Genomic DNA, 13,849 nt, shown 5'->3' with positions numbered 1-13,849 from the left:
ATGTGCTCCACGCTATGTACATGGACAAGACCAACTATGTCTACCTGACATTCTTGAAATCAAGTTGCAGTGAAGTAATTTGAGGGAGAGCAAACAGATCCTGTCAAGCTTTTGGACAATCTGGTACACCTCTTAACATCAATTTGCAGCAGAGTAGTCAACCCTATGGCAAAAATGGATGTCCTGAATGATGCCATTGATGGACATCTCAGTCCATCACCATGTACCAACTCAGTCTTGCGCCAGAGGACAAAAAGGTAATTCGGAGACAGTGCATCAACTACATTGTTGCTTTAAGCAAGGAGCTGCAAGCAAGGCTCCCAGACAACCTTGAACCCTTGCGAAACAACATGGCCTTGTTCAGTGTTAAGGAAACGCTAAAGCACAATAAACGCACCACTGAAATTATTAAAGTAGCTGAGCTACTGGGGTACCAGCCCCAAACAATTGATCAAATTGTTTCCCAATGGAGAAACATCCATCTGTTTAGGTGGGACTCAACTGAAAACACAGTCGAGTTTTGGAGTGAAGTCAATAACTACACGGACTCTTCCGGGTCAAATCCATTTGAAGAACTGTGCAAAGCTGCACTCGCTGCCCTCTCCTTGCCACACTCAAATGCGGAGGTTGAACGGCTGTTCAGCCAAATGAGTGTGGTCAAGTCAAAGTTAAGAAATAGAATGTCACTGCACACTCTCAACTCCATACTCCTGGTGCGGTATGGACTGAAGCTGGCTGGTGAAACCTGTTACCAGCATAAACTACCAAGTGAAGTTCTGCAGCAGTTTGGCACCACAGCAGCATACAGCTTTAAGGCCACTCCATCCTCTACTGCTGGTTCCAGCTCCGTGACAATGCAGTTGGACAGTGAAGAGGATTTCCTTGCCAATCTATGATCCATCATATTTACAGTACGTATGCAAGGAGTGGGCTTTCTGGAACTGGCGGAGACACACAGCTGATGGTGGCAGTGTGTACTGCAGTGGGTGCGAGAACAGTGGCAATATCTGAAGGAAACCATCGAGCAGCTAGCCAGCCAAGCAGCACAACAACCTGGGGAGAGCTGGAGAGAGATGCCTAGCACATACATCATTATTTGAGTTAAGTTGCTTATTCAATAAGATAGCATATATACCTTGTTATTTGCCTGTACCTATAATTGTTGATCAGTTAGGTAGCATGTTAACTAACTACCAATACACTGCTTAAAACTATGATTGTTCAGAATGTGTAGGTTTACTAGTTAAAAAGAAAATAAATAAAATGTAATTGTTCAATAATGTGTAATTGTTCAATAATTCAATGTGTTGTGTTTAAAAATAAAAATGTGATAATATAAAATGTGTTGTGTTTATATTAATTTTACAAATAAAAGTATATGATAATAAACAAACAAATCTAAACTAACAAATATCAAATCATATTTTTCGCCGAGATTATTTTTATATGTTTTTTTTTTCATGTGATATTTATATATATATTTTTTCACTTTTTTTTTATTTTTATTAACAGTAACATGCAAAACATAAACATAACAGCCAGAGGGATTCCACAAAGAAATGATTAAAAAAAATAAAACTCATCCACATTATATCAATTCAAATACAGACATATAGCGAATACATTTTTTTGACATTTTGTTTTGTATACGTTTCAAAGACTCTAAATAGTTTTCCAAATCAGATCAAAAAATTAAGAAAAGGGCCTTTTTCTTCATACATTTTGATTTGTGTATGAAAAATGTTCCAAATAAAATAAAGAGATTTATGACATATTCACATTCAATTGTGGAATCAGTGTAGAAAAATAATATGTCAAACTTAGATTTCAATGGTTGTATGCAAAATGAGGACAAGATATAGTTTTACATCAGTCCAGAACACTTCACTATATAACAATGACAGAATAAGTGTTCAATTAGAGTCTACGTAATGACGTTACTCAGTTTTACGTTATTATGTAATGACGGCATCACGCAATGACATCACAATGTCTATTAGCAACAAATCAACTTCCTCTGGAAATTAGTTGGCAACACTGAGCGGAATGCGGCGAAAGCACCTACCGGTAACTTAGCATTCAATCTAAAGCCATCCTTTTGTTTCAACTCCTCCACTGATCTTTAGAATTTACCCTAGACAAATTATGGATTTCTAGTATCAAACATGTTTTGTTCTGGTTTGTTTGTTTCATGTTCAGACCGATATCTGGCTGTTAGCATTGCAACGTCTTTCGATGATGAGAATTTACACAGACCTGTTCTGAATACTTGATTGTACTTTAGTATTTCTGATGAGAGACTTGCAAATGTATTAGAATTTTTAAAAAAAATGCTGCGTTCGCAGAACACGTGTCCGCATCTAGCTAGGTCACATGAGAACCTACGTTATTTAATGGTTGGCTAGCTACCGGGGTTGTAACTGAAATTAGTGTTGACTTTATATTTTCTCCTTTCAAGATGCCGACGACTCGAATGTGCTGCTCTGGTAAGCAACATATTACTTAAATGCCTGCTTACGTGGTGGTTTTACTTAGCAACTAGCTAACCACGTGCCATGTTAGCTAGTATGCTAGCTTGCCATTTAGGTGTGACCGGACCATCAGTCGTTATAAACCCAACGTTAGGTCTCTGCTACGGTGATGATAAAATGAACTCTCTCTTACCGAATCAGTCTTTGAAGAAGAAACTTCTTTACCAGATTCTGAGTAGCAGTTGGCCCCTGACTCGACTGTCGTTGCTGCGTTAATGACACCCTATTCTCAATAGTGTACTACTAATAACGTTGATCTGGTCAGAAGTAGTTCACTGTATTGGAAATACGTTTCCATTAGCGACGATATCAATGTTGGGTTCTATATGCCTGCGTGTTGCCTGTTCATGAAGGGACCTCCCTATCTTCCCCCTGATCAACAGCAATGCAGGACAGATGCCAGGGAAGTCCAGAAGACTGACACGTGAGTGCATTGACTTACCACCAGGAACATTAGATGTGTTCAGCTTGTCAGCCCTAAGCCTTAAGGGTAAAGGTCCTGTGCCCTAAATCCCCAAGTATCTTTGTGTGCACTTGGAAAACTGTCATGGATTTTCAACTAAATAGGGAAGTGCACTTTGGGGTGGACTTTCAGGACGTAGTAACTGACTCACACGTGACTGGCTGTAAATGATGATCCTCAATGACAAGCATATATCTGATTTTTGGTGATGCTAACTTTGATCTGATGGCCTCCTTGTCCTGTGTTCCAAAGCCTCTTGTAGTAATATACAGACTAGTAAGTCACTAACATGGATGTGTTCTTTGCTCAGGTCTGCATTACTTGTGACACGACTTCCTGACTGCAAGGCATCTGAACAGATTCTCCACTTGGAGTTCCATTCTGGAATAGGAATGTGTGCTGGTGAGTTCCATTTGAGTTTCTTCACTGGTGTTCAGGACAGTTCTAATGGCACCATTTCTATATGGTCACTACCTCCGGGCTTTATATGATGATCCATTGACAAGCATATGTCTGATTATTTTGTGAAGCTACTGTTTGTTCTGATGGGCTCTATTTAAGAACTTTCTATCTTCTCATAGAAGCCAGGCAAAAACTAACATTTATTTTGTGATTCCTTCTATAGAATACCTGATTCCAGACCACGAGACTGATGCGCTTTGTGAAAATCCAGGTTAGTGAAATGTTAAGACACTAGTACCCCACTTCCCTTTATAGTGCACAACCGTAGACCAGGACCCATGCACTATAAAGGGAATAGGGTGTGACTTTTTGGATGCAGGCATGGTCCCCTTTTGGCCGGCCAACTGTACAAGATGGCTACCGGGACGTGCTACAGTCCCAATGATGATGAACTTAACTCACTTTGAACCAATGTGAAACGACATGAACTACTGAGTGACTGTAGCTAATGCAGCAGTTAGTCATTGATTCCTCAATCATCACACTAATAAAATGTTTACCTTTCATTCTTCAGGGTTTGAGTGCTGTGGTCAGTGGAATTGCAGCGTGGACGCCAACATACTGGTAAGTTGTGGTTCTGAAACTGTCCTAAATGCTGCCCTCTATAGTACACTACATTTGACCAGAGCTTTAAGGGCCCTAGTCAGAAGTAGTGCACTAGAAAGGGAGGTCTTTCCCAGAATAACAATCGTTCTCTGCAACCACATGATAAACCTTTTGGAATCTCGTTTGTCTGACTTCCTGTTGATGATAAATGACCTGACACCCTGCTGAGTAAAGAACCCTCGCTTGACTGTCTTGTTGCAGCCTAGTTTCACGTCCTCCATTTTGTCTTACAGTTGACTGTCCTGAAACAAGATGGCTGTTCTGGGCTGCTCTAAGCTATGCAGGTAAGGATCCATCCAGTCTAAATGTATATTTTAACACCAGTGTCTTGTCCTGGAAGTGGTAGTTCAAACATTCATTAAGTTTATTGTATAGATATCTACACAGTGTTGCCAACTTTTACTTGTACAGTTTAGCTGAACGCAACATGTTTGAGGGATCCCGTCCTTCTGCTGAACATGATGAATATTCTCTTTGGAATCTGGTTCGTCTGAACTCCTGTTGAGAAAAGGAATAGCTGACTTCAGCAGAGGGCTACGTAACCTGTCATAAAGGCTACATATGTAATGTCTAACCCCTCCATGTGCCTGCCTGGTATCTGGTCCCCATCCAGACTTTAACCTGAAGCATATGTCTTCGTAGGTTCTTCTGTTTGTGGCTGAACAGGGAGCCGTGATGCCAACTAGACTGGTGAGTTTTGGTTAATGAGTACGTTCGGTAATGAATCTAGTCCTTGTATCTTAAACAGAGCCTCTTCTTTAGCCACAAGCTATAACCAGCCTAGTGTTAAAACTCTCTGAACGGTTGATGTTTGGTAGTCGTGGTGACTCTGGCTCCTAGTGATGACACCCGCACGCGTCTTACGCCCTGTGTCGACAACAGAACCTGCAAAGGTGGACCCACTGGCGTTGCCAGGGCAACAAGGGGACAGCTGGTTGGGGTTACCAACTGTCTGATGGGACCAGAGACTCACACACACAATATAATTTGGCTTTGCATTGTCGATCCAAGATGGCTGTCATTTGATTTAATATCAAGAAGTAGATGGAGATTCATTCATGAAATGCTAGTAGCAGCACAAGTGACTGGGGTGGATGGGCCACTCAGGATGTAGTCAGTTAATTTATATTTCCATGCAGTACCATCAATACAGTTTAAGGATTGAAGTTAGAATACTGACTTCCAAATAACTAGTGTCCTGATGTAGTACAGGGCCCTTGTCAGCACTTTCCCATATTTAGTCTCTCAGGGTGGTAGTGCTGGTCTAGGATCAGTTGTGTTACCTCCCCAGCTGATTGGTTACCCCTCTGATCTATCAGACGATATAGCAGTCTTTAATGTAGTGCTGTTCAGCATGTTTATTTGGACTCCTCTCCTTCAGGTCCTGATGGTGGTACCAGACTGGTCACTAGAAGATGCCTGTTACTGAACTACCACAAGGTGTGTATGATCGACTTTACTTCTGTCCTTTATAATGTAGAAGTGATGATTTCCTGTTACCGCCCCAGTCTGATGTTAAGCTGACTGATTGGTTAGTCAACTGATCTACACTATAGCAGTGAGGTCTGGTCCTGAGGACCCAGAGGAGTGGTGGGTCCCCAGGATTAGATAATGCTGTGCTGTAGACTGATCTAATGTCTGACCACTAGTTCTTACAATATCACTTAATTCTCCCTCAACTCTCCTCCCCCAGTTGATGTCCTTGTGGGTCTGCAGTCTTCAGGAAGGTGTGTGTGATTGTGTTTTTACAGCATCTTCATTCACTGACCTTTCACCTCTTGCACTTGGTACCAACTCCACCTACCTTCTACCTATTCATTAACATCACTGAGGGAACTACAAATACCATGGACTCTTTACAGCACACACCCACCACATGGAACATTCTGGATGTATGTGATGAAATGACATCCCCAGTTGGTTGGCTTCTGTCCGGTGCTCTGTGGCTGGCATCAACGCAGGTTTCCCATCGGTCTCCTGTGGGTTGGGCAGACACTGACAAGCCTGCTCTCAGTGCGGGGGCAGGGGTAAGGTGGGCTGCCTGCCTGGAGGGAGGGTGTCTGGGTGGGGAGCTTGTAGCCAGACCTTGGACTACTGGCTGGATGGCTGCAATGACTGAACCCCCTTGGTCTGATCTCGTCTCAGAATGCTCTGCATATAGTCTGCAGTACCTAATGTACTTGTGCATAATGTTTAATTTGGTATCTGTTCCTTCCAGGTCCTAACTGTTCCAGCCTGGCCACTGGAGAACTGTTACTGCACTACCTCAAGGTGTGTAGGATCAACTTTGATCAGTTGCCATTAATTTCTGTCCTTTATAATGTAGAAGTGATGATTTCCTGTTACCGCCCCAGTCTGATGTTAAGCTGACTGATTGGTTACTGAACTGATCTATACTCTAGAGCAGTGTTTCACAATCCTGGATCTGGGGACCTAGATGTAAGGCTTCGTTTAGACACCGCTCAATTCTGATCTTTCACTAATTAGTCTTGAGTAATCAAATCAGTAAAGATCTGGTGTGATTGTTAAACACCAATTAGTGGAAATCTGAATTGGTCTGCCTGTGTAAACGCAGCATTATTCACCTAATTCAATCAAGGGTTTGAGTGTAATCAGGTGTAGGGTGGTATTCAGGTTTTCACTGGCAGTGCTGTCCCAGCATATTAACACTTCACAGGTTGAGTTGTGAATTCTGTCCTGTAATTAGATCACCTGGTCAACAGTGAGGGTCTCACAATGCTCTGGTCTCATTCTTGTAAACAAACACCATGTGACTGGACCTACTGTAAAATACATAAGTAGCTATTAATATAAACTTCATAGAAATAATGTAAATGTTATTGGTGAAACCCTGTTTTCCAAATACTCTGGTATACCACCCAAGCCTAGTTCTGGGGGGGGAAACACTTGTTGACAGTTTTGGGTCCCCAGGATTAGAATACACTGCTATAGACTGATCTCATGTCTGACTACAAGGTCTTACATTGTCACTTCATGCTTTTCTACTTTCTCCCTCTAGGTTTCTGCCCCCCTGGTTGAGGTCCTAGTGTTTGGAAAGGTGTGTGACTTTTGACAGCATCTTAATTCCTCTTCCACATGAAGCATTCTGGAATGTTGTAAATTATGAACGCACTTGACTGGCCAGTCTGGTGGCAATCCTGTCCTGTGCTCTGGGCTGGATAAAGGTCTGGCCTCCCATCGCCCTCCTGTGGGTTGGGCAGACACTGACAAGCCTGCTCCTGTTGATCTGGGGCAGGGGTAAGGTGGGCTGCCTGCCTGGAGGGAGGGTGTCTGGGTGGGGGCTTGATCCCAGACCCTGGACCGCTGGCTGGATGGCTGCAATGACTGAACTAGACACTCCTGATCTGGTTTCAGAATGCTCTGAATGTAGTCTAGTAAAATAAGATTGGTTTTATTTGGTTTTAAAACTGTTCTGTCTTTTTAGAGCTCGTTGGCTGCTGAAGTGTTGCTGTGCTGGTGGAGCGGGAAGGTGTGTAGTGGGAATGACTTACGGTTCCAGTATTATAGTACACTGAGTATAGAGGATATTAAACCTTCCTAATATTGAGTTTGCCCTCAGAACAGCCTCAGTTGTCTACAAGGTGTCTGAAAGCGTTCCACAGGGCTGTTGGCCCGTGACACAACTGTGGGTCGGCATTGGAGTCAAGTTAGCTGGATGTCCTTTGGGTGGTGGACCAGTGTTGATACACATGAGAAACTGTTGCAGTGTTTCATTTGAGCTAAACCGGTGCACCTGGCACCTACCATACCTCTTTCAAGGGAACTTAATCTTTGTCTTCATGTTCATCTACACTGTGATGTCAATAAGGGCTAGCTTTCACCTGGTCAGGTTAATGTATTGTCCACTCAGTGTATATGTGTTGTAATGGAAAAGGGGGGCAGATCAATATTAGGAAGATGTTGTTAATGTACTGTTGAATGTTCCTCTTGGATCATCACACTGACCCAGGCTATTTGTTATAAACTACATACTCTGACGTGATGAGTCATCATTACCGCCCCAGTCTGATGTAACGCTGACTGATTGGTTACTCTCTGATCAAATCATCTCATACCTTGTGTATTAGTCCCTACAGTATCACCAGGGTTTAATTCTCACTATTTTCCCTCTAGCTCTCCTACACTGACAAGCCCTCTTGTACTCCTGTTTGGTCAGCAAGGAAGTGGGACGTCTCGTTGGAACTGGGGAAAACCAGGCCAAGTCAATTCAACCCTGTGACTGTTTTGATGTATAAATAAATCTACAAATTAATGCTTGTCCTATTTTTCTTTCTTGGTGGTAGAAAATCAGACTTGGTGAATTTGGCCATTTTGAATGAACCATTTGTTCTGAATTCAATACTGAACAATTTGACATTTCCTGTCATCTCAAATCTTTACATCATTATTCTAGGTGGTTGTAAACATGCAGACGTAAAGGTAACATTTCACTGGCTATAGAAAGTTATCTGACTTCAATAATTTTACGCATATTTGTTTATGAAATTGTTATTGTGAGCAGCATGATTAGTTATGTAGTAGGCTTAGACACGATGGGACAGTTTATAGCTAATATATGGAATAAAGTCAGTTTACGCTGCAAAGAATACCGTGAAAAATAAAGCGTTCACTCAGGCTCTTTGCTATGGGGCGAAAAGTAAATTCCGGTATATTTAACTGGGTGTGTATCATGGACATCAATGTGCCATCTTGTAGTCTCGAAACCCTAAATGGGTTACCTCTGGTTCGTTCAACCATTCCTATGGTGGAAAGAATAGGAGGGTTTTGGGATCGACGGCGACAACGGGGGTTAATGGCGCTGCATGGGTCAATCTGTTTGCGTTGGTCGTCTACCGAAGTCGGGTCATTCATAATTTCGAGCTGTTAAGGAACTGAGTTTGTGTTTATACAGGACCTACCGTCAACCAATCGTATCATTGCAGAGGTATTTGGAGCCCCGAAACGTTACACAATGAGGCGCACAGTGATGCGGTAGGGAACTCAATTTGGTCTCTGACCACTACAAGGTAATTCAGTGTTGGCTCTTTTGACGCTAGTTTCCCGGACACAGGTTGATAGTGCAGCACAACACCACTGGATAGAATACCTGTATGTCTCTAGTGGTGAACTGGGATAGTGCAGCAGAACACGCCTGGATAGAATACCTGTATGTCTCTAGTGGCGAACTGGGATAGTGCAGCAGAACACACCTGGATAGAACACCTGTATGTCTCTAGTGGTGAACTGGGATAGTGCAGCAGAACACCACTGGATAGAATACCTGTATGTCTCTAGTGGTGAACTGGGATAGTGCAGCAGAACACCACTGGATAGAATACCTGTATGTCTCTAGTGATGAACTGGGATAGTGCAGCAGAACACCACTGGATAGAATACCTGTATGTCTCTAGTGGTGAACTGGGATAGTGCAGCAGAACACCACTGGATAGAATACCTGTATGTCTCTAGTGATGAACTGGGATAGTGCAGCAGAACACCACTGGATAGAATACCTGTATGTCTCTAGTGGTGAACTGGGATAGTACAGCAGAACACCACTGGATAGAATACCTGTATGTCTCTAGTGGCGAACTGGCATAGTCCAGCAGAATGCAACAGTCCTATAATTTTTATCACTGATGGATGATATTTTCTGTGGCATTAAAAAGGTTTGTCTGACATTGGACATGGTGCCAAATAACCTTTCACCTGACTGATGCATGCTTTCATTAAAGGAAAATTCCACCCAAAACAGTCTTTTGGTATTTGCAAAATGCATCATATGGGGATTTCTGTATTTTGAAAGTTACATATCTTGAGAACTTGATTGTTGATATGCAAAACATTTTGGGACTATGTCACAACGGACTAATGAAACAAATACCAAAAGATGGTTTCTGGATGGAGTTTTCCTTCAACTGGTTTCTAGAACTCCCTGAAACTGTATTTTATGGTATTATTCTGTAGTGATGAAATTAAAACCTTTTCAAGACATGAAGTCAAACCGTTACACACCAACACTAACCATGGTGGGGTGACTGAATTTAATATAGTTATACACCAACACTAACCATGGTGGGGTAACTGAATTTAATATACAGTTATACACCAACACTAACCATGGTGGGATGACTGAATTTAATATAGTTATACACCAACACTAACCATGGTGGGGTGACTGAATTTAATATAGTTATACACCAACACTAACCATGGTGGGGTGACTCAATTTAATATACAGTTACACACCAAAACTAACCATGGTGGGGTGACTGAATTTAATATACAGTTACACACCAAAACTAACCATGGTGGGGTGACTGAATTTAATATACAGTTATACACCAACACTAACCATGGTGGAGTGACTGAGTTTAATATACAGTTACACACCAAAACTAACCATGGTGGGGTGACTGAATTTAATATACAGTTATACACCAACACTAACCATGGTGGAGTGACTGAATTTAATATACAGTTATACACCAACACTAGCCATGGTGAGATGACTGAATTTAGCAGTTACATACCAACACTAACCATGGTGGTGTGACTGTATTTAATATACAGTTGCACACCAACACTAACCATGGTGGGGTGACTGAATTTAATAAATGGTTACACACAAACACTAACCATGGTGGGGTGACTGAATTTAATTTGCAGTTATGCACCAACACTAACCATGGTGGGGTGACTGAATTGAATAAATGGTTACACACAAACACTAACCATGGTGGGGTGACTGAATTGAATAAATGGTTACACACAAACACTAACCATGGTGGGGTGACTGAATTTAATAAATTGTTACACACAAACACTAACCATGGTGGGGTGACTGAATTTTAATAACAGAAACATTAAAGTGAAGCACTGGTTGGCAGAAAACCAATAAACCACTGTAAACAGTTATTGCTCAGTATGATGGTAAAGTCATCAAAAATATGAACAATTATAAAACTATGAATATCTTTCCATAACTTTTTTTACATGTAGACAATGCCAAAATAAATACAAAATTGTTTCTGGATGCTCAACACAAAAAGTACAGTTAATGTTAACTTCTTTTTTGAGTTTCTTCAGGTAATGATTCGCAGGGTAATACATATGGATCATTCTGAAAGAGACCTCTGACCTTGTTAACAAGCAGGTATTTGTCTGGTAATAACCAGACTTTTTTCCAACAGATATTAGTGACCAATGTATTTCAGTAAGTTGTGACATAAGGAATAGATACAATATCCCTTTGAAATAAAGCACGTATAGATCTGTTGTTCTGAGGGAGCAAGGAGAAACACATTTTCCCTATCAACTGGATTAAGCGAGGGTAGGTCAAGTAGGTGGGGTCTGGCTACACCTCTAAACAACATGAGAGTTCCAGATGGAATAGCATCAAAGACTATTATGGCGAACTCTCTCGGTGTAACAGGGATATTGTAATGAGATAAAAATTCCTCATAATTCAGTAACAATCCTTCTGCATTAAAAAGTTGACTCACCAGCAGGATATGATTATTGAACCAGTTCTTAGAAAATGAAGACTTGTTTCTATACAAAATATCCTTATTGTTCCAAATGAAATACCGATGCGGGGAAAAATGTTGTTTATATATTAACGATCACGCTAAGAATACTTGTCTATGAAAAGCTGATAATTTTGTAGGAATCTTATCAATGTTATAGTTACAAAGTAACATAAAATTGAAGTCACCAAAACGAGAGAAGATATGAGAGATGAAATTCCAAATTGAAGTTGGATTCTTTAAGAAATGTTTAGCCCAATTTATCTTAAGTATTATTCGAAGTTGGAAAATCAAAAAAATTGAGCCCACCATATTCATATGTGTACATAACGACAGATTTCCTAATATAATGTGTACGATTTTTCCAGATGAAGTTGAAAAGCATCTGGTCAACCGCTTGACCTATTTTGATGTCAAGATGGAGGGACTGGGCTGCATAAGTAAGTCTGGAGATACCTTCAGCTTTAGAAAGCAATACTCAACCTTTCAAGGATAAATCCCTCTGCAACCAATGGTTCAACTTCTTTTTTTCAATAATAGGTATGAAATTTAATGAGCATCTTTCCTGTTGATCCTTAGACATGGTAATCTCAAGGTATGTTACTTTTTCCTTGACTGGAATATTGCAGATAGAGGGTATCACACAGTCTTTAACAGCAAACAATTCACACTTATTAAGGTTTAGGCAAAGACCAGATGCTTTGGAAAAAATATTTAGCACATCGACTTCTCTAGGAATCTGGTCAGCATCTTTCAAAAAGAGGGTGATGTCATCTACAAGCTGACTGATGATAATATCTCTGTCAGCAATAGAGATCCCTTTTAATAATATCTCTGTCAGCAATAGAGATCCCTTTTAATAATATATCTGTCAGCAATAGAGATCCCTTTTAACAAAATCTCTGTCAGCAATAGAGATCCCTTTTAATAATATCTCTGTCAGCAATAGAGATCCCTTTTAACAAAATCTCTGTCAGCAATAGAGATCCCTTTTAATAATATCTCTGTCAGCAATAGAGATCCCTTTTAATAATATCTCTGTCAGCAATAGAGATCCCTTTTAATAATATCTCTGTCAGCAATAGAGATCCCTTTTAATAATATCTCTGTCAGCAATAGAGATCCCTTTTAATATCTCTGGATTTAACAAAACTTGTTGGGTTGCAAGCAGGAAAAGGTAAGGCGTAATTGGGCAACCTTGCCTAATTCCTCTTTTCAAATCAAATCTAGGAGAAGTGCCATACTTTTATTGACTGGAACTGTTCTCATTCATATAAAGAGTTTTAATAGTACTTCAAAATAATTCCCCAAAACCAAATTTCTCAAGGCAGAGAAATAGAAACTCATGTTCCTATGTATCGAAGGCTTTATAAAAGTCTAAGAATACAATAAAACTATATTGGAAGATTAAATCAGAATAGTCAATAAGGTCAAACACCAGTCGAATATTATTACATATATGTCTATTCTTCATGTCTTTGACCCAGATTGGGTCTCTTCTATAATTGAGTCCAATACTGCCTTCATTCTTTTTGCAAATATAGAGGTTAATATTTTGTAGTCGTTTTTGAGCAGACAGATTGGACGCCAATTATCGAGGAAAAGCAAGTCTTAGAGCTTAGAGATTAATAGAGCTTAATGTAATCAGACCTTGAGTCTGATTGGGAGGGAGAGCATTATTGGGGTGGCAGGTAGCCTAGTGGTTAGAGCGTTGGACTAGTAGCCGAAAGGTTGCAAGATCAAATCCCCGAGCTGACAAGGTAAAAATCTGTTGTTCTGCCCCTGAACAAGGGCCTGTTTCCTAGGCCGTCATTGAAATTAAGAATTTGTTCTTAACTGACTTGCCTAGTTAAATAATACTTTTAAAAAATATATTTACAATGCTTTCAGAAAAGACCTCTAACAGAAATGGGGCTAACTGTTGAGGAAAATGTCTTGTAAAACTCGGCAGTCCCAGGAGACGTATTATTTTTAAGGTGTTCAATAGAATAAATGATCTCTTCAACTATAATAGGGTCACCACACTGTTCCATTTCAGCCTACCCAATTGATTTCACATCCACCAGAGAGTAAAAAAAAAAAAGAGTTGAGGACACCTCACAATACTTAGAACTATATAAATTCCTGTAGAAGTTGCAACTAAAGTTAGAGATTAATTAGGGACCATCTGTGATGAGAACAGTCATTTTGATTGTTGAATTGTATTATTTTTAGAGTGGTATTTTTCTAACCTGAAAAAAATAAGATTTTTTTTGTTC

At 40.4% G+C, this 13,849-nt stretch overlaps 1 long non-coding RNA gene, 3 other non-coding genes and 2 pseudogenes across 13 annotated transcripts; all 6 read left to right on the top strand.

Moving 5' to 3' along the window:
* The first annotated feature begins 1,484 nt into the window (after positions 1–1,484).
* Positions 1,485–8,335, top strand: LOC120036284. 10 transcript variants are annotated; one of them, XR_005474454.1, is made up of 14 exons: positions 1,489–2,067; positions 2,459–2,486; positions 2,915–2,955; positions 3,305–3,396; positions 3,620–3,667; positions 3,971–4,020; positions 4,296–4,346; positions 4,705–4,752; positions 5,444–5,502; positions 5,756–5,789; positions 6,281–6,333; positions 7,082–7,120; positions 7,508–7,552; positions 8,197–8,335. It is a non-coding gene; the product is annotated as an uncharacterized LOC120036284 (long non-coding RNA). The 10 variants fall into 10 exon arrangements; XR_005474451.1 differs by having other exon boundaries at positions 1,487–2,067; positions 2,915–3,396; XR_005474452.1 differs by having other exon boundaries at positions 1,489–2,486.
* LOC120036296 lies at positions 3,833–3,896 on the top strand. The gene has a single exon (XR_005474463.1). It is a non-coding gene; the product is annotated as a small nucleolar RNA SNORD29 (small nucleolar RNA).
* Positions 4,897–5,023, top strand: LOC120036294. Its single transcript, XR_005474461.1, has one exon. It is a non-coding gene; the product is annotated as a small nucleolar RNA SNORD22 (small nucleolar RNA).
* Positions 5,538–5,612, top strand: LOC120036299 (annotated as a pseudogene).
* On the top strand, positions 6,384–6,453 carry LOC120036298. Its single transcript, XR_005474464.1, has one exon. It is a non-coding gene; the product is annotated as a small nucleolar RNA SNORD31 (small nucleolar RNA).
* LOC120036297 lies at positions 8,055–8,128 on the top strand (annotated as a pseudogene).
* Positions 8,336–13,849: the final 5,514 nt, after the last annotated feature.

The sequence above is a fragment of the Salvelinus namaycush genome, unplaced genomic scaffold (assembly GCF_016432855.1).
Source record: "Salvelinus namaycush isolate Seneca unplaced genomic scaffold, SaNama_1.0 Scaffold1288, whole genome shotgun sequence".
NCBI lineage: Eukaryota > Metazoa > Chordata > Actinopteri > Salmoniformes > Salmonidae > Salvelinus > Salvelinus namaycush.
The sequence above is the reverse complement of the archived record's forward strand: the minus strand, read 5'-3'. Positions and strand labels throughout refer to the sequence as shown.